The 24,082-nt window shown below is 45.7% G+C and overlaps 2 long non-coding RNA genes across 8 annotated transcripts; one reads left to right on the top strand and one right to left on the bottom strand.

Moving 5' to 3' along the window:
* Positions 1-6,710, bottom strand: LOC134479324 (uncharacterized). Its single transcript, XR_015622795.1, has 3 exons — positions 6,514-6,710; positions 5,459-5,570; positions 1-807 (listed from the first exon to the last, which is right to left on the bottom strand). It is a non-coding gene; the product is annotated as an uncharacterized LOC134479324 (long non-coding RNA).
* A 119-nt stretch (positions 6,711-6,829) lies between these two features.
* On the top strand, positions 6,830-23,488 carry LOC134479323 (uncharacterized). 7 transcript variants are annotated; one of them, XR_015622790.1, is made up of 4 exons: positions 6,830-6,978; positions 8,137-8,295; positions 12,388-12,464; positions 18,690-19,196. It is a non-coding gene; the product is annotated as an uncharacterized LOC134479323 (long non-coding RNA). The 7 variants fall into 7 exon arrangements; XR_015622791.1 differs by lacking the exon at positions 6,830-6,978 and adding an exon at positions 7,922-8,029; XR_015622792.1 differs by lacking the exons at positions 6,830-6,978; positions 8,137-8,295 and adding exons at positions 10,465-11,187; positions 20,234-23,488 and having other exon boundaries at positions 18,690-18,883.
* The last annotated feature ends 594 nt before the right edge of the window (positions 23,489-24,082 follow it).

Below are 24,082 nucleotides of genomic sequence, written 5' to 3'. Positions count from 1 at the left end.
CTAGCTTCACGTGGCTTTACTGGGGAGCTAACGAGGTACATGGTTCAGTTGTAGGAGGCTCCTCACATTCATAGGTAAATTATACATATTTCCCCCTTTGCAACCCTCAGCAACTTGGCCCTGTGCAATGTACAAATGATAGGACAGGTTTCTGTCCCCAGGACTCCGGCGGCATGTCAGGCCCTGGAGGTTTATAAAGATGCCTGCCGTGGGTGTTCTCTAAGTCTTCCCATCTGACTCAGCAGGCCTGGCATGGAGGCTTCTGTAGGTCACCCTGCTTCCTCATTCCTTACTGAGACCCAGAGCCCAGACAGTCCACAACCCACCCCTTTCAGGCCCCCTCCTTCCTTCTCGCCCTTCCTCCCCCAGCACCCTCACTACACCGCTGCAGAGCTCCTCGGACACGCTCCCTTTCTGGCAGCACACATATTCTCTTGTGGTTCCATTTTTTACACAGGCTGTTTCTAGAGAATCCTCATACTCTGTAAAGCTGGGGGTAAGTAAATGAGACCATTACAACTAATCTTGTGGAAGGGTGACACAAAATGGGAGGAGGGTGACTGCTCGGAGAGGAAATGAATGACTCTCAGCCCTGGGGATGCTCAACGAATGTGGATGAAGGCTGAAGCAGCGCAGGCTTGGGGAAGGAGCAGATCTAGGTTCTGAGGAGTTTGTTCCCTTAAGGTCTCGTCTTTGACCTGAACCAAAGCTTTCCCAGAGCAGCCGCAGGCCACTGTCAGCCCTGCGTCACAGTGGTACTGATCCCAGTGTTGACTACACAGAACAATGTGATTATCCTGTCAGGATCTGAAAGAGAAAAGGCAAAAACAATTAATATAAATACAAGGCAACCTTCTTAATTAAAGGTGCAAACCAGGGCAGCTAAAAGGCAGAATATCAAACAGGCAGGGAGAGTTACATAATCGAAACCCAAACAAGCGTGTTCTCCGCTCAAGGTTAAGACAAGAGCGGGAGCTGAGCGGCTGTTTCCAGGCATTTCTTCCTATAAGCCTTCTACTAAGCACTGAAACCTAGAGTCAGGAGCGTTGGGAGAGAGGCTGACAGAGGCCTCCTAAGCCAGCCATTCCCTCGGGTCAATAGGCTGTCCTCCGGGTGAGATGTGGCTCTGTGCTGCCGGTGACATCACAGGGCTCTCAAGATCATCCCCATTTCACAACATAAGGACTGTTCCAGCTGGAGGCAACCTTTGAGACCATGTGGCCAACCTGGTCTTGTTGAATAAAAAGTTCCAAAGGTCAGAGAAAGTTGCTCCAGGACAGGACTGCTCCTCATGGTCACAGCCAGTGCCACGTTCACTTCGCCTTTCCTATTGTACCGGCAGACAAGTCAAACCTCAGCACTCAGGGGACCTTGGCTAGTGGTGACTGGAAATAGTCCTTCAAGCGAACTTGCTGAAGCTACCCTACTGGCAGACAGTCTCCTCCCCTTTCTGTTTTATCTTTAGCCTCTCTTGTCTCTTCCCCAACCGGCCTCTGTCCTCACGGTGGTGCCACAAGAGAGAATGTATACTTCGTTTTGTCTGACAGTGACTTTAGGAGACAGGAAACTGGAGACACAGTATTTCCTTCTCTTTAAACACCCTCTTCCTTGCTTCGAGGCCATTTCTGGTACTGCTGCTAAAACAATCCAAAAATGAAGCCTCCTCGGGGTGCCCAACTAGAGGGAAAGCCCAAGACAGTGAGTCATGGATGGAAGGCAGCCTCACACAGACATACAGGCAAAACACCAACGAATATAAAATAAACTATAAACAAAAGAAGACAAAAAACAAACAAAAAACTCATTGCTGCTTGTAGCTCCACAAGATTCCTCTGGCCTCCTCAGGCATACACACACACACACACACACACACACAAAAAATATTTTGTAGAAAAGAACATATATAAAAACAAAGGTTGCTTTCCTCTTTTGATGATCGCCTTGTTTGATGATTTCCGTTTTGATAATGGCATGGTTAAAATAGAGAGGGAGCCACCATCCGGTCCAAGTCTTAAGCCACCCAATGGTTTTTCTTCCATAGCTTTTTCCTCCCTGCTAGCTATCTCCCCTAAGTGTTTTAGGCAAATCTTTCCACAAAGGAAATACATTTGAATAGTATACTCTCAAGACCCAACAGCTTTCAATAAGAAACAAAGTCCTCTACATTCTTCAAAGAGAAAGATTTGGGGACAGGATTTTCTTGATCCCCTTTAGATTTATGACTCTGAAAAAGCCAATCCTACCAGATGTAGCTAAAAAGGGAAATCAGAGTTTTCACCTTCTGAGCCCACTGGGAGGGAGCAGGATCCACTCCTGGGGTCTATCCCTCACCCTGGTTAGATAGTCTTGCCTAATGTAGCCACATTTTTCTTATAATGTCCTTTGAGGTCGAAGCCTGTGCTGCTGTCCTCCTCAGGGACATGTGGCACTGCCCAAACCCTCGGTGTCTTTTCCTTTGAGAGATGAGAGGAAACATAAAACCTAATCACAGCTCAAGAAATCTTTGCTTAAAGCATTACATGCACCGTGACTTCTAGGCTACCTGTGCCCGAGAAGACAGCTTTAAATCCAGCACAGTGTGGTCCAAGTTGGCTCGATGGGCAGTGAAGTGGCTCTTTGTTTTCAGGACCTGCTGGGCCAAGTTGAAGCAGGAGGCAGGCTCCTTACTTGGTTGGTATGCTACCCAGGGTGTTAGCATTACACAAGCCCTAGCTGGACAGCCCAGCTGGCGCTCTCACCAGAACATAACAAAACCTTGGGAGACACTTGTATTTTCCTCCAGCTCTGCCAGCATTTCCAATTGTTCCAGCTCTAGACTTGGGGGGACTTTAAAAATGACAAAGCGATAGGCTTGGGATTTATTTCACTCTTCCAAAGAGAACTGCAGGACCTTTGTGGACTTGAGAATTGCAGACATGTAGGCTTTCCCAATGTCCCTGCCACATCAACAGAAACTGCCAAGAAGGAGTCCTTGCAATGGGGCCAGGGCTAGATGGACCCTTTCTCTTTATCAGGCCATCCTTGTCTTAAACTTGGATTGAAATAAAGAGCTCCAGCATCGAACTGGGTGGCTGTTGCTGGGTTGCTTCTCATTTGATGAGAACAAGACCTTTTTCATTCCTCTGGGCTCTCTCCAAGTAGAGTGGTCTTTTCAGGCTAGTGCCTTCGTGGGTGAGTAATGGGTCGGAGAGAAAGAGCAGTGTAAAGTGTATGTGAGCTAGTCTGTGTATGCTTAAATGTCTAATGCTAGCCCGGAATAGCGGTGCACACCTGTAATCCCAGTATTCAGGAGGCTGAAGCAGAAAGATCACACATTTGAGGCCAGCCTGGGTTACATATCAAGACAACAAGACATCAAGAAAACAAAGTAACAAGGTTTTAAATTAAAAAAACAAAAACAAAAAACTTCTGGGGATACTTCTAGAACAATTCAGTAATGGATCCTTCTCAGGGTGCCTAGCTGTTTCTTGAGAATAAACTCTACACAGTGTCATAGACACGTGAGATGGTTAAATCAGGAAGGGAGCTGCCTTTCCAGCGACATCCACTGGTACGTCTAATGACTTCTGGCTGCACGGATGTTCACAAAACATTATCTACTTTTACAGAGTAGCCACTGGACAATGACAAAGAACATCCCATCACAGATATGTCGAGGATATGGTGGGTCTAAGACTGTCTATACGAGGACCTTGGGGATATTTTCACTCTGTCTCTAACACCAAGAGAAGCACACTTCTTCCCCTAAGCAATCATGCTACTCTTGAGGTCCTACATTCTTGCAGGCCATCTTCAGAACCCAGCTACATATTCAGGATGGCTCCTGCTTCTGTGGTTTTGTCCGGCTGACCTGCCTATATGCCCACATCCCAGAGGTCATTTCCCATGAACAACTCAGAATTTCAAAAGGTCAGATCCCAAAACGCAAAAATATATCCCTGCATCTAAGTTTCTGGCAATATATCCATTTAACAATAATGACTCCGATAGCAAATATTTAGAAATATTTGGGAATAGCCATAAACACAAGAGACAAGACCTTATTCTCTCAGAGTTTGCCATTTGGTGGAATTTATTACATAGTCTGCACTTGAATTTGTATCTGCCGATGAATGTAGCCAATAGCAAAAAGGAAACCTCAGGAAAAAGCCAAGGTTTGTCCTGTAACAACAGATGGGTTAAAAGGATGACTGTGTGTGGTCACAACGCCTACTTCGAAAGAGAATTTTCAGTGTCTCCAATATAAACAGGTAATAAGTGTGTGAGGTGATACTGGTCTGCTTCCTGCATGGGGGTACAAATAGCGTAGTATTTCCCATAAATGCAAGTATGCACCAATTAAAGTGTGTGTGTGTGTGTGTGTGTGTGTGTGTGTGTGTGTGTGTGTGTGTGATTGGATTGAGGGACCCTTTGGAAATTAGTAAGGAGTACCTCTAAATGTATCTGCAGGACATTTCCGAAGATGATTAGATTGTAAGGGTTCTGACCTAACAAATTCAATCCACTGACGAATCCGAATTTTGGATGGACACCTGGAAGGCGGTGGAAAATGGAAGAGACACAAAGTTGGAGAAAGTAAATCTTTGGGGGGCCTGCGCTGAACGCACACCTGGTCCAGGCCTCTTACTGTGCTTTCCTTTGCTTCCTGGCTACTGTAAGGTAAGCAGCTTTTCCTTCACCAGGCCCTTCCTTCCCTGTTTTTCCCCCAGAAACAACAAAACCAACAACCATTGCTGAAACCTCTAATATCAGAAGGAGCCTTTCCTTCCTTACATCGACTTTCTCGGCTATCTGTCATCTCATATAATAAACAAACAAACAAACAAATGATAGAACACCACAGACATGAATGAGACTGAAAGTGATAAGAACACCAGAAAGACTTTAGAGGAACTGGAAGAACTGTATTTTGTCAGCGGTGTGACAATCTCTGAAGCCCAATCTCCTTGCCTGTGTTGCTATCACAGATATTTGTTGTGAGAAACATATGGTGTAAAGCAGTTAATACAGTGCCTGCTCACCACACACACTCAGTAAACCCTAGTTCCAACTACTTCTATTGTTATCCAAGAGTCTGTGAGAGAAGAACCATTCTGTTTGGACATCTTGACTATGTGACCTACTTCAGTCCGAAGAGTGTTAGAAATGGAGATAAAAGAAGAAGAAGGATTAGCATTGTACAGGGACCACAGCCAACTGTCTCACCCTAAATCACAATATGGCCGGTAGCAATACTAGAAGTAGTCTTTATTTTTTTCTTCCAATTTAATAATCTCTAATGGGATTGGATGTAATATTGGACATATTCGTAATGTAAAATTGGATGTAATGTGATAATCTGTACATTTACCCACTCTTGAGCTTGGAAGGTGTCTTAGGTAAGGTTTGCATTGCTGTAAAGAGGCGCCATGGCCAAGGCAACTCTTATAAGGACAACATTTAATTGGGGCTGGCTTACCGGTTTAAAGGTTTAGTCCATTATCAAGGCAGAAGCATGGCAGCATCCAGGCAGGCATGGTGCAGCAGGAGCTGAGAGCTCTACATCTTCATCTCAGGCCACTAGGAGAAGACTGGCGTCCAGACAGCTAGAATGAGGGTCTTAAAGCCCACATTCTCGGTGACACACCTACTCCAGGGCCACACCTCCTAATAGTGCCACTCCCTGGGCCAAGCATCTTCAAACCACCACAGAGAGTGGTATCCCTTTCATTCTTTGGTGAGGTTTAGCTCTTGACCTCTGTTAAACAATGAGCACTGATAGTCCAAGCCTTCTAACTCAAATCCAGTGGTTTTTTTTTTTTTTTTTTTGGTTGTTTTGAGAAAAGGAGAAAAATCTCTTTTCCCTCTATTACTCTTGGTAATATTAGCAGTGTCCCATGCAGGGACAATTAGTCTAGGGAATGCACATGCTGGTCTTGCATGCAGCTTTGGGGTTAGTCTTTTAGATTTTCAGTTGGACTTCCCTAAGTATAATGTCTGGATGTTTGTCAACCACAGGCCTTGAACTAGAATTCTGCAAAGTAAAGGAGCAAAGTGGGGAGGAGGTAGAAAGAAAGTTGGAACAGTTTCAAAGACCTAGTTACTCTTTGGTTCACAACTCGGCCCCTGGGCATGGGGGTGGTGGGAAACATTTTTTGTGTTACAGATTGATCTTAAAAGTAAAATATGGGCAATAAAAAATATATTCCAAATCAATAAAATCCCCATATCCCAGGATTCTTGAACTCCCAATCTATACTTCTTACCATCAGCCCATGTGTAATTTCTCCAGTCATTTCCATGCTGCCAAGCCCTGGTGAGCTTTCTCCCAACAGAACAGAAAACAGTTTGATTTACAAACTGATAAGTGGTAGAAATACCCACACAGCCTAAGCCCTCCCTCAGAAGTTGAAAGATCTTTAAAAGAAATGGGTTTTAGTGTGTGAGAACCAAGGAGGGTTAGTTTGTTGTGAAGGAACAGCAAATGTATTGTAGTTGCTGTTCATGCAAAATGACAAAAGAGCAGTTTCCAACCTTCATAACCTTTCCTTCCACTGCCCTTACAGGACCAATGAACGGAACATAGCATGGTGCCCTGGGACATCAAATAGATCAACCAAGCTCTTCTCAGCTGACCGAACACAGGGACCCTGGAATCCAGGACGTTTAGAGCTAAAACTGCCTCCTTGTCGTCTGCAGCTCAGAGACATCCCTTCTAGCCAATGTGCTGGAAGCCAGTGGTCAGGGCACCAGTTCTAGAACCCTCTGAAAGAGCTCTGCATGTTCTCTATCTAAGTGCTGACACATAAAGGACAAGGAGGAAATCGATTCCGGGAAACGAGCCTCTGTGGTCCTTCACTGCACATCATCTCTACTCCTCTGATAGCTCTGACATTGGTGTGAACATTGTGCTATGCCTAGCATTTCAGGCTTCTAGAACTATATTAGATGGGTTTGGAGAACTATTCCATAACTCACAGAAGCAACAAAAACTACAGGGTGTGTATTACCTTATATCTTATCCTAAATTAACCCCGAGCTTGCCTAGACAGATTTTATTATAATGAAGCCTTGGAAGTCTCAAAGAATATTATTATCCTATTGTCTTAAGTGATCTTATCATTGTTTATATATATTTTAATTTCTATTCATTTATTTTGTATTTGGTTGGTTCCTATTTATTTATTTTTTTGTTTTGTTTTGTTTGTATATGAATGTTTTGTTTTCCAATATGTCTGTGTGCCGCATCCGTGTCTCATGCCTACAGAAGCCAGAAGGGGGATGGGATCTCCTGGGAATGGAGGAACAAGATGTGAGTTAACCCAGAGGTGCTGGGAATCAAACCCTAGTCCTCTGGAAGAGTAGCCAACAGTTGTAATCACTGAGCCATCTTTCCAGTGCCTTAAATATTTATGAATGCAGACTATAATTTGATTATTTTTGTATCAAAGCCCTGAGAGACACTATACTCAGTGCATGTGTGGTGTTGTCTAACTGTAAATATGGCTTCTGTCTAAAATTACTCCCATATCCCCCAAATCAGCTATCGTGAAGGATAATCACGGTTGTCGTGTATCATCTACTGTGCGTGGATAGGAAGCATGTCAGAACTTTACCTACATGATTTTACTTTCTCTTCATAACAGCTCTGTGATTACACCCAGTTAAGAGGAGCTGAGTGGGTCTGGTGTTGGAGAGACGGCTCAGCACTTGAGAGCATTTGCTGCTTTTCCAGAGAACCTGAGCTCAGTTCCCAGCACCTATGCCAGATGGCTCACAACTGTCTATAAGTTTAGCTCCAGGGGACTGGACACCTCTGTCCTCACAGTCCTATACTCACATACACGTGCTACACACACACACACACACACACACACACACCCCTATACACACACACCCCTATACACACACACACACACACACACACACACACACACACACACACCTATACAAAGAAATCTTTTAAAAAGAGATGCTGGATCTAAACTTTGAAAAAGTTAATTTCCCCAAGAGCACGGCAGCAAGCAATGGAGTTCCAGGGCAAATCCAGGTATGCGTGACTCCAGTCCAGTGCGGTGGAATACTCTTTTGTCCCATGAGGAACAGTTAAGGGAATAAAACTCTTGGTACCTCATTTTTTCCACGAAAAAATACTAGGAAGAACTCATGAAGCCTCCTTGGGGAAAAGACTTGTGACCACAGGATGATTGCACGTATCCCATGCCAATGAGATCTGTTTCTCATTTCGTGTTCCAAACATGTGTAAAGACCACAGCTTGCTGGTAATGTCTCAGGAAGGAACCTTGACAAGTCCAGGTGAGTCTTACAATACGAGAGACTGTTGGGGGAGGGAGACCGTGCATAGGAAAGCCAGCCCAGCCTTACAGTTTCATATTTATAAAGCTGTAGTGTAGATTGAAAAAAGTGCATTTCATTCATTCACTCACTCATCTATCCAGCAAACACCTCTCCCACATAAATTATGTACAACGCACTGAACTAAGTGTTGGAGAAGTAGGTCAGGTGTGCATGCTCAGTGTGGCAAGAGAGGAAGAGCTGATGTAAATCATTGCAAATGCAATGCTCTGCACAGCACAGAAGAGAATCCGGAAGTGAGCGAGTCTTTGTAGGTAGAAATCATCCACGGATGGGGATGGCGGGAGGTGGGGCAGATTACCAAGCAGAGAGAAGAGCTGTCCTGAGCTCATGACAGTGAGCCAGGTGTTGGAAAGTAGGTCCTTGTTAAAGTTTGACTGGAGGCTTGTTGGTGACCCGCCAGAATCACTGTATGCAAGATCCCCATGAAGAGGAAAGGGTGAGCTTGAGCACGCTCTGCTGTAGTTCCAGATTCGGATGTTCTGAAATCTTAGACGTCGTCCTCAACAGACTGAATACAGCTTTCTGAGAGACAGATTTTGGTTTCGTTGGGTTTTTGTCGTTGGTGAGTGAGTGTGTGGTGTGTGTGTGTGTGTGTGTGTGTGTGTGTGTGTGTGTGTGTGTGTGTGTGTGGTGTGTGTGTGTGTGTGTGTGTGTGTGTGTGTGTGTGTGTGTGTGTGGTGTGTATCCTGGATGTTCCGCGGAACCTGCTCTGGAGACAAGACTGGCCTCCAACTCAACTCTGCCTCCCGCATGCTGGGATTAAAGGCGCGTGCCCACTGCCCCACCCCCTGCCTGCCTAAGAATGGCTTTTCAACAAAGCTGTTCGTCCTTTCCAGTGGCCACTGTTCCACAGTTCAAGTCCCATAATTCAAGCCCCACAGTTCAAGAGCGTTGTTTAGTCCGCAGTAGGGAAGGCAAAGAAGTCAGCAAAATCCCACCTAAGGGCGCCCAGCCGTAGGAACACCTCCAACGCATGACTGATGAAAAGGTGGATAAGGAAAACCGGTCGGTGCTATCATCCGCAGCACCCACTCCTTCGGGCTCAGCTACCAACAGTTCTTCAACAGAGACGTTTCAGAAAGCCACTGTGCCGTTGCCCTGCACCATAAACTCAGGAGACGCCCCCTTCCTTCCCTTATCTCCTGCAGCCTCGCCTCTGAGCAGCTATGGCTCCGCGAACATCATGGATACACTCAGAAGAGCGATAACGCACGGGCTCTCGTTCTCAGTGATAACCACGGCCCGTTCCGCTTTCTGTTCTCATGCTCAACCAAATAGCCTCCAGCCTGGGAGATGTATCAGTTTATTACAGGCCCTAACTTTGAAACTTACAAATATGAGTCAAACCAGAGGGACTGAGAAACAAAGGAACACTGTGTAAACCCAGCAAGCCTGAGTTAAAATATATATATTCAATATTTAATAAATAAATTATATTTATATATTTAATATATATCTTTTGACCAAATTAGCAACAGACATTTCATCTCCCAGATCAGTGCGTTCATTTACTTCAGGACTGGCTTACAGTGCACCTCTGTCATCTACTGACCCTCTCCACACACTACTACACACCGCTGTGTATGTCTGGCACCACCAGAGAGCAGGCATTGAACTATGTATGAGCCAGAAGCAGACCGCCGTAGCTGGCTCCAGCCACTTCCGTCATTGATATCCTTGGGCAATTTCTCTGAAACTCTGAACGCAATTTTCTGCACGAGGTTGCTACGATGCCAGAGACAGGTGAAGCTAAGAAAGCTTCCGGGTCTAACCAATGCATGAGCACACACCTAATTTTGAATTCCAATTTCGTGTCCTTTTCTTAAGGGAAAGTCCCCAATTTTAATAAGCTTGAAGGCCCAGAAAACATGATTCTGTCTCCTAATAACACCTGTTCTATTTCATTCTGGGAGCCAGGATAGAAACAGCCTCTCTTTGGCTCCAACGTTGCTCTGTAGCCCGTGCTGATACCATGTAATAGGTGAGCCTTATTGGTGTCCCTGTAAGCCCCTTGAAGTACGTGAGCCCCCACCCCAGGGCTCAACTGCCAGGTTCTACTCACAGAACACTCCAACTGCCCTAACGGCTGGACCCAGCCCCTGCCCTACAGAGTAAAAAACCCAAACTCAGGATTTGACATTCCATCCATCCAGGAGCTCATCCCAAGCCCTAGACTTGAAACCCCACCATTCCCCACCTTGGAGATCTCCACCCTAGAAAGCCCCTACCCTCAAGAAATCCTATATAAGCCCTGCCTGCTACTCAGCTCTCTGCTGGTTCTCACCCGAGCAGAGGCAGCCACCCTCCTGGGTGTGGCTTTGTGGTAGTCCTTGGTTCTCGACTGCCATCGACCTTTCCCCGAAGAGCAGTGGCACTCTCAATCCCCCTTGAGTGTCTGCAAAGAGCTCACACTTGGTTCCTTCTCTAGACAACTGACCTTGGCTACACAGTAGACCTTGTCTTAAAGTTTACACTACAACCCCCACTGAAGACAGTTATCCAGTCTGGTGTTGGGGGTGGCCCTCTGTACAAAATGCCACCAGAGGACCAACACAGTGATACTCAGACCAAAGCTAGGCTCCCTCTGCAGTCATAGCCATGCACAGCTCCTCCCCCTGTCCAATCTTCTTCCCCCTTCTTCCCACATGTCCCCCTCAGACAACGTGCCTGGATTCCTACCCGGGACAGCTTTTGGAGAATCCAATCTCAGACAGAACGTGATCAGATCAGAAGAAATCGGCTACTTTCTGTATCGAAGGTTGCCTAGGCCACTCTTCAGTCAAATGCCATGAGCCTCAAATACCACTCACAGCCAATGTTAACACAGAAGTGTGTTCACACCTTGCTCCAACAGTTGGGTCTGGGAATCACACTGGAGTCCAGTCTCAGATAAAGAGTTAGAAGTAGGGACTGGTCGGGTGGCCCAGTGGTAGAGTACGGACTAAGCTATGGAGCCTAAGCGATAACTCAGTCAGCAAGGTGTTGGCCTTACAAGCATAAGAGCTTCGGTTTTATCCCCAGAACACTTTTTTTTTAAAGCCAGGCAAGCACATTTGCGATCCTGTGATGGGCTGGCAGAACTAGAAGGGCTCTGGAGTTAACCGGCCTGCCAACCTATTCTTCTTGGCTAGTTCCAGGCCAGTGAGTGGCCTTATCGAGAGAGAGGAGAGAGAGAGAGAGAGAGAGAGAGAGAGAGGAAGAAGAAGAAGAAGAAGAGGAGGAGGAGGAGGAGGGAGAAGAGAAAGGAGAGGGAAGGGGGAGGGGGAGAAAAAGTGGACACCACTTGAAGATTGTCCTCTGACCTCCTCTCTCTCTCTCTCTCTCTCTCTCTCTCACACACACACACACACACACACACACACACACACACACACGGTTCCATCCTCAATACATGTGTGCATGCATGTGTGTCCATGTGCTTACTGTGCTGTACTCTGTTGTGGATGTAATACAAGTCACAAGGACCTTTGGCTTGGGGAAGGCTGTTTTGTAAAACCCTGTAGTGTTCTCCCCAAGAGTCATTTGCTTTGGATTACGTTTAAGAAAGATGTCAAGAGACACTTGAGTGGCACTGTGTCTGTTTGATCATTTTCTTGGCACCTCCCATCTCCAGGAGCTTCATGCCCACTTACTCATCCTGATGTGCAGAAGATTAATCCCAGCTATCTAATGCCATCTCATTTTAGACAGATGCAGAGTCTAGCAGGAGGGAAATTGGGAGGCTTTCCTGCCGCCTCTGAGTAGGTTTGTGACTTTGAATGAATTAGCCCTTGCCTTTGAGTACTCCCATCCGAAGCATGGGGACTTCCTTATCTCACAAAGAGCAAAGACGTTCAGGAAGGGAACCAAGGGCATGACCACCATCCACAAGAGACACAAATCATTTAAAAGGACCCTCAAGAAATTCTACTGAAAGGGACCACAAAGCAGGACAGAAAGGACAGACATTTCCCAAGCAAGTGCTTCCTCCCCCAGAACCTCACCCTGAGAGTTCCAGTGGAGATTAATACACTCTCTCCTTCCAAACAGGCAAATCAAAGCTTCGCCAGCAAGCCGTGAAGATGCAAATCCAAGCCTGGGGTATCGTTCAAGGAAGCAAAGAGCAGGTCAGCCACACTGGGATTCCAATACCGAGGCTAGGGAAGAAACTTGAAGGTGACCCAAATAAGTCTCCAGTTTGGATCAGAGCAAAGCTCTGGGTATCGCCATACCAGAACTATCAATTTCCTGATTCTGGCATTTCCTATAGGGTCCTTGGGCATGAATATAGAAAGCCATGAATTTGCACAAGGTAGACGCACGTGACCTGAGTGGGATTACTTGACCTCCATTGCCTCTTCTGTGCTTCTTCCCTCACTGCTCCTGTTTGTTTGTTTGTTTGTTTGTTTGTTTGTTTGTTTTTCAAGACAGGATTTCTCTGCATGACAGCCCTGGGTGTCCTGGAACTCTCTTTGTAGACCAGGTTGGCCTTAAACTCACAGAGATCCACCGGAACTCTGCCTCCCACGCTGGGATTAAAAGCGTGTGCCAGCACGGCCCAGCTTCTCCATACAGCCATCTGCTTTGTGATTGTGCATCTGAAAGTGCTCTGTGCCCATCAGAAAGCATCAGTGATCAATGTAAAACAGCTGTAGCTGTATGGGGTTGTGGCAAGGAACAGAAAAAAAAAATCTCCAAGCCCTACTGGCTTGGTCTGCTCAGTCCTTGAGGCAGTAAAAGACCAAGCTTGAATTGTTGGTGGAGCCTCCCCTACAGTTGAGAGGCCGATGAAGGTATCCATGCCCAGAGTCAGGTATTTCTGAGGAAAATGAATCTGCCTACAGAGGGACTCTGTCTTCAAGAAAACAATATGAAAGTCTTTTCATTGCTGCTGTGAGAGTGTTTTATAGAAAGTTTGACATTTCATTGGTAGGCAGAGTAAAGTGGAGGCCCCTACATAATGTGTGCGGGGTTCCAACCAATCAAATGGACGACTGAAGAGAAGGCTAACACTTCCTTCAGTTTAAGAGAGAATTCCTCCTATCCAAGTGCCTTTGCATGAAGACATTTAATGGGGCTCCACAGAGCTTCACGTTGGAACTACACGATCCAGTTCTCAGGCCTTTAAACTGGAATTACGCCCTCAACTCTCCCAGGTTGCCATCTGGCCAAAACACCCTGCAGATCTTGTCACTCATCCACCTCTATTACCAGGTGAGCTGATTCCTTTCAACCGCCTGATGGCTCTGTCCATCTGAAGAACCTGACAAAGCCCCCGAGGTATAAATAAGCACAAAGCGGATACAGAGACAAACGATTGCTCTGTTACTGATTTAACAGCTAGCAGACACCTCCTGTTTCTCTTCACGATCAGGCAGAAGAAGACCGTGAGTGGCTGAGAGGTAGTGGAGTGACCCTTAGCCTGAAAAGTCTGTATTCCAAGGCAGAAGAAAGTAATCCCAGATCCCTCTCCCGTCCAGGATGTCCATGAAGACGAGGTTGCTGTAAATTCCAGCAAATGGGAAGAACCAGCTTCGTGGGCTTAAACACTTAGGAAGCCAAGCAAGATTAAAGTAGAAACAGAGATAGGAAGCTGTTTGAGAGCAGCTTTCCCTATGGCTTTGCGTGGCCTAGAAGGGAGCCATTGTGCCTCAGATGGTTCTGCACATCTTCTTCCAGGAGCCTTACAAGAAGACCAGGATCTCAGGTACAGAAGACACTGAGAACATTTCTGTTTTTAATGTATGCTCACCCGGTCAGAAAGCAAGTTAAGGACTTCTCCTTAACAATCACTGATCCTTCTACTGATCTCAAATTTTCACCATTCTTGGAGCACCCCCAAGGAACCTGGGCCAAACATAGACTATCTAGAGATCTAGAGTAGAGATTTACCCTTTATTTTTAATTGGTGGAAAGACCTCTTATTTTGTCTTGACTATTGTGGTTGGTTTGAATATGTTTGGCCCAGGGAGTGGCTTTGAGACCCTGCTCCTAGCTGTCTGAGGATGCCAGTCTTCTAGATGCATTTGAATCAAAATATAGAACACTCAGATCCTTCTAGAGCACATTGATTGACTGAATGTTGCCGTGCTTCCTGCCATGACGATAATGGACTAAACCTCTGAAACTGTAAGCCAGACCCAATTAAATGTTTGTCTTTATAAGAGTTGCCTTGGGGGGGGTGGGGTTGGGGATTTAGCTCAGTGGTAGAGCGCTTGCCTAGCAAGTGCAAGGCCCTAGATTCAGTCCCCAGCTCTGGGGAAAAAAAAAAAAAAGAGTTGCCTTGGTCATGGTATCTCTTCATAGCAATTGAAACCCTAACTAAGACAACTATTAAATAATTTAGTTGACTATTTAACTCCGAACTATTAAAACAGAGCTTCTCAACCTGTGGGTCAAATGACCATTTCACTGGAATCACCTGAGACCATCAGAAAACATAGAAATTTACATTATGATTCATAATGGTAGCAAAATTACAGTTATGGAGTAGCAACAAAAATAATTTTATGGTGGCAGGTTACCAACCATAACATGAGGAACTGTACTGAAGAGTTGCAGTATCAGGAGTCTCTGAGTTAAACAAAGACATCAATACCTAGCATGACTTGAGATCTCAAATCATACTACGTACATGATGGGACCCTGGTTGGGATGGCTCCAGGGGTCTTTGCTGAAGCTTGTTGATTATTAACCTAAAGAACAGAAAAGATTTCTTATCAGAGAGCAAGGATAACCAAATGCTGGATGGGCTACATACTTTGCTCAGTTATTCTCTTATTTGAAATTCCTTTTGGGCTTCCATTTCTTAATGACTTGGCACCACTGCTCATTGTCAGGACAGATGGTCTTGGTTCACTCCTGTCTTAACACAACCTCTGGATTATCAGCCTGTGTGACTGCTTCTCAGAATCCTTAGCTCAGAAACGATCCCTCCTCTTCACATGCTCGGAAGTCACTTTTTAATCCGGAAGAATCAGTTGTTTCTTCTCCACCAAGCTTCCCTCTCTGTCTGACTATTTCCTCCTTGATAATTCCAATGGTCTCAGCCACATTTACCAAATCTAAGTTACCCTGAACGGAGACACCCATGTCTTAGCAGCCTCTCTTATTTCCAGTGCCCAGAACTATGCATAAACGTAAACAGGTACCTACTGATGAATTAAATTGAATTGAAACTGTGACACTGTTATGAGCCATTTTCCTTTTCTTGGCTTACCCATAAAAGATGTGGGAAGAAAACTGAATGATGACTTCTGCTCTCGGATAAATGAAAGGACCACCGAGTTATGGGTTTTGCGTGTGCAGACTCTTTGAGTACGCCTCTACACTTTCATCCTTTACAGACACATTTAGACCTAAGTTAGCCGTCAGTCAACCTCACATATTGGTAGTTGTAAGAGAAGTAGGAATTCCCGTTCATCAAGTGACAAGGTGACAAGCTGCTGTCGAAGAAATCTGAAGGTAGTCACTCAGTTTTTCTTTTTCAACTTCCCAGGGGCAAGTAGCCTCACTGAGCCTTTCAAGTATGGACTATAACGTTTTCTCATTTAACACTGCAGATAAATCCAGCGATATGAGGCATAGTACACATAGAAAACCAACTTCCCAAGAATCGACTTGAAAGATACCTAACACCGAAGGGTGCAAAGCGAAACTCGTGGGTTTCTTTGGTGATTCAAAAGGCATTTGAGCAAATGCTACAGGGTCATCATGACAAGTGTCATTTACCGCCGCACCATAAATCTGTGCAAACAAGAGTTAATTAAAAGCTTCATTTGAGAGAATGAGACATAAACTAGCTTTTTAATAGTGTTACAGCTCCTCCCCACCCCCACCCCATGCTGGAGAACCAAGTGCAGGTCCCACGTGTGTTAGGCCAGTTCTTTACTTATTGGTATCATTTTGGAATGGATGGAATGACAGTCATAACCTTTTCAACCACCTTTAAGCACTCATGAGCTAAGTGACTCTGAGAGCTGGAAACGTTCACTTAAACTCCCTTGACTTAATCACCGTTTACCGTTCTCAGTGGTTTTGGGGGGATCGTGCTAAGTATTGCCGTATGTGGTCAGTGACTCACACACAAATCACTGTTTTTAGGCCAAAGAAACAAACATTTGGAAACATGTGTAACTCTTGTAAGAGCCTCGGTTACACAGATGCTGGGCTGCCTTGAGGATTAGTCTCACCCAGAGAGAAACGGTTACAAGCTTTCACTGAAGGCTAGTCTGAAACCATTCATTTAGCACAGCACCACAGGGAACCACATTGGAGGAAGGAAAGCCAGGCTGCTCCTGACTGCCTGAGAGCATCCTTTGTGGTGAGCAACACTTCACTGAGCGGCCTGGATGCTGAGCAGAAGTAAGAAACGTGAAACATATTTACCCGAAGGCAGCCACCTATGCATGATCCTATTGCGGTGTCATCTGTGGATAGAACCAGAAGGCAAAGTTGGAAACCCGTTGCCCTTTGAAGGCTGCACCATAGTCTCTGAAGAAATGCCAACTAGTTTGGGCAGGGCGCGGAGGTGAGAGCTGCTTGAATAATCATGGAAGCTAAGAAAAGGCTGGAAATGGGGAAGAAACAAGACAGTCAGGGCCGTGTGGATGGCTCGGAGGTTAGGAGCACTTGTTGCTCTTGGAAAGAACCCAGCTTTGGCTTCTAGCACCCACATGTTGGCTCACAACCACCTGTAACTCTGGGAGACCTGATACCATCATGTGACCTCCGTGGGCATCAGGCATGTACCTAGTGAGCGTGCAGGCACGACATTTATGCATGGGAAGTAATAAACCTAAAACAAAATTGTGTTTAGAGAAAAGACAATCATGGTAAAAAGGAAGGAGAAACTGACAGGAGAAAATGCAGTGCTTCGAGGGGTTTTGGATTTTAACCTGCTCCTCAAGGACTGCATTTCGGATCCTTTATGACTTCTTTTTTCCGTTTGTTCTCCTTTCCTCTTTTTCTTTTGCATTCATTCTTCCCTCTCCAGTTTGCCATGTGTGTGAAAATCAGCACTCTGTGTGTGTGTGTGTGTGTGTGTGTGTTGTATATATGTGAATGGATATGTGTGTGAGTGCATGTATGAATGTGTGAGTATGTATGTATGTATGTGTGAGTGTGCATGTGTGTGTATAAGTGTGTATGTGCAGGGAGTGTTGTGTAAGTGTGGGGTATGGATATTGTGTAAGTGTATGTGTGTGTGAATGTGCATGTGAGTGTATTATGACAGTGTGTATATGTGTGAATGTGTGTATATGTGTGTATGTGTATGTGAGTGTGTGTATATCTATGACAATGTATGTGTGAATGTGTGTGCATGTGTGTATGAAAGTGTGTGTATGTGCAAGGGAGGTGTTGTGTGAGTATGGATGTTGTCTGGGTATGGTTGTGGGTGTTGTATAAGTGTGGGTGTGAGTGGGGATGGGTGTGAGTGTGCGAGTATATGTGCAACAGTGTATATGCGTGTGAATGTAGGTATGAATGTTGTGTGAGTGTGTGAGTCTGTGAGTATATATGCAACAGTGTGTATGTGTGTATGAATGTGATGTGTATGTGTTATGTGAGTGTGTGTGTATGAGTGTGTATGTGTGTGAGTATGTGTGTTTCATCTATCTTAAAGCCCAAAGCAGTCTCAATCATTAAACATTAGAGCAAAACTGTTACTGGGCCCCAGAAAGGCACAAGAAGAGCCCTCCCCACAATACCTATATTTATATTTATTTATGCACAGCCTTAAATACACACAGTGGGGAGGCAGAAGCATGCCAGAAAAAAAAAAGGCATACAATTCCTGGCCTGTAAAACAAGTGTTCTCCCTTTTCCTTATAACCCAAGGGAATAGCCAGGGTGGGATGGAATTTTGAACTCTTCAGAACCAAACACACGGAGTGAATAGGAGGAAGCTGTAGGCATTTGTTGAATCTCCAGATCATTCTAAGGAAACAAATGAAGCTCGCCCAGACATTGCATGGGGGTGGAGTTTGCTCTGCATGAAATAAAGTCCTTGGTTATCTGAGAAGCACACGCACTCTGCAGGAAGCAGATCTTGAAGGCATTTGGTCAAAGACAGGTTTATTACATTTCCAAAGGGAAACTATGACACAAAGAAGCAGCAACATAAAGCTCAAAATAAGCACACAGTAGGATACGGGAGCCACGCCATGTACGCCCTGCCTCGTTTACGTGGAACACACTATGCAGATTTGAAACTCTGCCTCACCTCAAACCCCGATGTGCATGACTTAAAAATTGTCCTCTGTCCTTCTCTATATTCTCAACATGTTTCAAAATGAGAAGCACATGTTTGTCAACTGGTTTTGGTTTATTTACTTTATTTATTTCTTTAGACAGGTCTCGGTAGCGTAGGCTAGCCCCTGCCTGTGGAATGGACTATGTGTCGAAGATGATCTTGAACCTCTTGTTCTCCTGCCTCAGCCTCTCGTATACTGAGTTCCAAGCACATGACGGCATGACCAGGGAGTCAAAGTTCTTTCCTGAAGTCTCCCTCTTTCCTTTCTCGTTTCAGCTCAACTCCTTCCTCGTAAGTCCCTCTCCCAATCCAGAAGAGATGGCTCCCCGGACTGGTGATTCTAGTCATTTGACAATTCATGGATGGGAGGGGTGGCTCTGTTGGTAAAGCACTCCCCTTGCAAGCAACAGCCCGAGTCTGATATGATCTCCAGTCTGATATGAAAGGGTTAATTAATACTTATCAGCTTAATGTGGGGTCTGGGGTGGGAGACAAGCCGATTCCGTGTCATTAAGAGGCATTGCCTCCAGGGGTTGGGGATTTAGCTCAGTGGTAGAGCGCTTGCCTAGGAAGCGCAAGGCCCTGGGTTCAGTCCCCAGCTCCGAAAAAAAGAACCAAAAAAAAAAAAAAAAAAAAAAAAAAAGAGGCATTGCCTCCAAGGGCCAGCCTTCCTGAGTATGACAGTGGACATTGTCCTCCAGCTCCTGCACACACGGACATACATGTACCCCTGCATGGATGGGTATTCTTGCAGACATACATACCACACACACACACACACACACACACGTTTAAATTTTTTATGTGACTCTATACTATCTTTAACTTGTATCAATTCTAGATTTAGGTCTTCAACTAAGATAGAGCCCTACCTACCTGCTTTCCTTTTCGTTCCTCAGAGCCAGGGAGGCAAGTGAGAAACCAGAACTCGGCATGTAAGGAGTACCCGCTCCTTGCCACTTAGGTCTTTTGCTTACTCTAATCCTGGCCTAATGTCCTTCCACATCCACTGCCCCGCCCTGTATCACCACAATGACCTAGCAACTACAAAGAGGGGAGGAGCCAAGAAAACAGCCAAACATGATTCCGCTCTGTTATCTGTGCGACAGGGCTGGATCCCAACTTCTAACTGCAGAACAGGGTTGGATACACACAGTCCTCAGGGTCTGGTGGAGCCAGCTACCAGTGAGGAGCACGGGGAGCACTGGGCACACAGCTCAGAGCAGGGGCTCCTTGGCTCTAGCTCATATACTGAATGGGAAAAATAAGACTTAGGGGGAGTTAAAGGAGACTCCGGACTCGATAAGGATTTTAACTATAGAATGTAACAATCAGAGGAGGGCAAGGCAGCAGGCAAGCAGTCCAGAGAGTTCTTCCAGAATGAAAAAATGCCAAACATGTCTGACCGTGCTTTACTGTTCTGGCTTCTCAGACGCACCGGAGGTCAAAGCAAAGCTAATAATAGCTCAGAATTACTCCCAAGCATCTTAGTCCCAATTTTATCACATAAAAGTAAAGTTTAACTAGTGAATGGTTTCTTCTCTATATGTTAGCTCATGAGGGGACAGCATCTGAGTCTTGCCTCTGGAAATAGGATCGAATGTGTCCGCCTAGCCATCGGTTCTTTCTAAAACTCTGCAGGTGGTTCTGCTAGGCGACCAGGCTATGAGGACCGATGATGTCTGCGTCCCTCCCCACTCCATAATAACGAGGACCAACAAGGAACTGTTTGCCTTCCCCTCTTTTGGCAGAACCCGATTCAAGCATCCCATTCAAATGCCCAAAATCCTCAAGTAGGGTTAAGGGTTCTTAATGAAGTCTCTGGCCTCCTGCCAGAGGGAGTTGGAGAAAGGCAACCCACGATGACAGGGCTAATGAGTACATTTTCAAGCAGAAATCACTGCATCCTTGCAATCACGGCAGCAGTGGAAAAGTCAAAATTGAATTACTCTCTGTACTCAGAAGGCAGTAGGCCCAGCCCCAGGGCACTGCTGCCTGGCCCTGGTCATGATGCAATTATCCAGCTGACCTCCGAAGTCAGTGGGTGCAGGTCTTTTGAGCAAGCAGCTGACACTCTTAGCTTGGCCTCCTGGGACTATACCAAGGCCAATTAACCAGAGGTCGCCTGAGTTTGACAAGGATGGTTGGCCAATACTAAGTCCACGGTAGACTGCTGTGGACTCACTGGCCATGAGCTGGAACATGGTGATCAAAAGGCTCAGAGAAGACTAAGCAACCATTGATTACAAGACCAAAGTCCCAGGGCAGAGAGGTACATGTGGTACTACTCCCTCAGAGATTGTCCCAGTACTGTTCCCCAAGCCAGAACAGCAGACCAAGGGCTTAACCAAGTTTTTATTACGCTCCCGAGGACTTTGTATGTCTACCGTGGATTCTAAGAGCTGTAAATAGCAAACGATGTTGTTGAAAAGTCTGCTGCCTCTGAGATATGGAGGTGTTTGTGTCCTGGAATGAAAGTTAGCCCGAGCTCAGCTACACATAGGTCCGATTGATCTGCAGTGAGGTGGGGACGTTTGTTTGTTTTTACCACTTTCCTGGTGAGTCCAATGGTCAGCGCGGGGTGTATAAGCCATTCCTGGATTAGGATGGACTAGGGGCATCATGGCATCAATTTCTAGGGAACTCGACTAGGAGATGAAAAGCGGGCTAAGACATACAGACCTGAAATGCTTTCGGAACTCCCCCTCCCTCTACCTTCCTCCCCCTCTCCTTCCCCCTCCCCCATCTGTCTCTCTCACACAGGGTTTCACAAATGCTGAGCTAACAAGAGTAAGTGACCACGACAACCTACTGAACCTTCTGATGTCTTTCAAAGTTAATGCTGCTTCTGTCTCACCCGTCCATGCACTCACTCGCCAATCAGCACTGCTATGTCTTAGAGATACAAAAATGAATTAAAACCCAGCCTCTGCCCTAAGGGAAGACATAATCTCAGATATAATGGTGTAACATTAGAGTGTCCCCTATCATGAGGGAATTAGTAGCTTTGTAAAAAGAGAAAGGGAGACCCAAGTGATGCCCTATGACACCTCAGAACTCCAGAAAGAGTCCCCAGAGGTAAGAAATGGTTGGTCCCTTAACCTTGGACATTCCAAGATATTAAACTTGTGAGAGGAATGAGACTTTACTCTTTATAAATTATCCAGTCTGTGGTGTTAAGATATAGCAACGGATACAAACTAAAACAAGTGCGCTGGGCTTTGATGAGTGGATTTCAACAAGGAACAACATGTGTACAGTTATGCTGAGCAAGAGACTTCTGTGACCCCAGAGCCCTCTGCAGATAGAAAGTCTTCAGCTGGGTGGAGGAAGACCGCAATGCACTGAAGAAAGTTGAAACAAAGTTTGTCCATGGAAACCTTGTAGCAGACCAGGAGCCCTAAAGAGCAGTAACAAGGATGCTGAGTTTCTCTGATTCCGGGGAAGATCTGTGTAGCAGCTGTGTGGACACTGTTGCCAGGTAGGAGTGCCACCTTCAGAAGAGTCATTCCTTGCCCCTTTGTGTCTCACCCTGCTTTTAGACAAAAGGAGAAGAGAGATGAATGAAAGATCTCAGAGGCAGGTTCAAGAAGGACACAGACTTACAGTTGGGAGGACGGGGTGTATTAGAAGAGTTATTAACACCATGGATGGACAGACTCCTGAGGAGAGCTCAGGGCTCCATCATCAGTGACAGACAACATGGGAAAGTCTCTGAAAGGAAGAATCATGGCCCACGTAGCAGAAGTCAGGTCAAGGGACAAATGTCCTCTTCACTTAGCTCTCTGGAGACGAGTGATTTCCCATCATAAACCTGCAAGCTCTCTGATTCCCACGCAGGAGACCAGAAAGGAGTGAGGAACAAGATATGTGATACCAATACCTACTTTGATATAAACTCACCCCTAAATCCCAGAACCTAAAAGTCTGTTCATTAGTGATCCACAGACAGTGGGGTAACTGTATCCGCAAGAGGTAGGGCTGCTTCAGGCATAGTGTGATCTGAGCAGCAGTGTGCTAACATAAGACACTTGGGTTGAGTATCTCTCTCCAGCCTGCTCTCCCCAGCCAGGTAGCACTTATTTCTCCATACATAGCTGAGAGATAGGAGTTAACCACGCTCTCTACTACACTCACCCCTGCTCACACCCACAACAACAAAACATTATCTCATAATTTCCAGGGCAGTGCAAAAACCTGCCCTTGCCAAAAATGGTCTGATCTTCTCTCTGATCCATCTTGTAAACAACTGTCTGTGCAGCCAAGAACAAAACAAAAGGAGCTGCGATGTGAACTGCAGATGTCTGCTTCCCCTGGGGAAGGGAGCACCCTCTGGGTGAGTTCTTCCTCTCAGCTAGCTCACTTTGATCTTTCTTTGATGGTCACTTCTCCCAAAGGCCAGCATGGTTCTGTCGTTGTTTTAAGTCAACCTACCCGCGCCACCCCCCCCCCCCTTCTCTGCAGGAGAGGAGTATCCCCCCCACCCCCAAGCTTGTTACTTCCATCCACAACTATTTCTAGGGTGCTGAAACTGTAGCTCAGTGGGAGAATGCCTGTGCTTAGCACGTGTGCAGCTCTTGGTTTAATCTCCAACAGTGCTAAAAAGAAAAAGAGAATTCTATACTTAGATGAGGAACTATTTTTTTTTTTTTGATCTATGAGAAGTGACAGACGGACAGATACTATGCTTGTTAGTGAGTGCCAGAGAGAAGCCAGATTTATTCAACCAGCTTGATTAGTGAGTTCCCGACAGCTACTAGAACACCAATCACGCTTCGGGGCATCCACGTCTATTTTTGTCATGGTGAGCCCCCACAGAGAGTCCAGATAATGTTTGTTATCTTTATCAACACTCTCCAAATGTTTAGACAAATAAAGATGTTGTTTGAAATCCTCTATCAGTTGCCTCACCGGAAATCGGCATGGAATCGAACACGAGTGGTTCACGATCCATTTCCTGGCAGTGCAGCTTCCACGGCCAAGGAGGTCCTCGGGGTAGATGTTTGTGTAAGGACCTAACTCCTCCAACATGGACGTTTGTTCTTATCTAACTCATCCAACCTAGCACCTTCCTCTGCTTCTGTGTGTGTGAAAACCAGGTCTACTCTTCAGGCCAAGGCTCGCTGGAGACTAAAAAAAATCAAAACATTGAGGAGAGGCTGGAGTTGTCCACCTGTAAGCAATGTCAACCTCAAATGACTCCCAGATAGGCCCAGGTCAGAGAAAAATACAAGAGAGGGTTGTGTTTGGCAGAACTACGGGAGCCTCTCTCTTACAAAGCCAACCTTTGGGTTCCCTGGCTTTAATTTTGCACCATTTGGGTATTTCGTCTCCTTGAGATCCTCTGGGTTTCATGTCTTAATCTTAGGACCTGGAAGAATATTGTTCAGTTCTGTTTCTTTGATTTTGACAGTCAGCACTGATGGGCCTAAAACAAATTCTCTCTCTCTCTCTCTCTCTCTCTCTCTCTCTCTCTCTCTCTCTCTCTCT

This window comes from Rattus norvegicus, chromosome 6 (genome assembly GCF_021556685.1).
Source record: "Rattus norvegicus strain SHRSP/BbbUtx chromosome 6, alternate assembly SHRSP_T2T, whole genome shotgun sequence".
Classification (NCBI taxonomy): Eukaryota; Metazoa; Chordata; class Mammalia; order Rodentia; family Muridae; genus Rattus; species Rattus norvegicus.
Note: the sequence above shows the minus strand (reverse complement) of the source record. Positions and strands in the feature narration are given on the sequence as shown.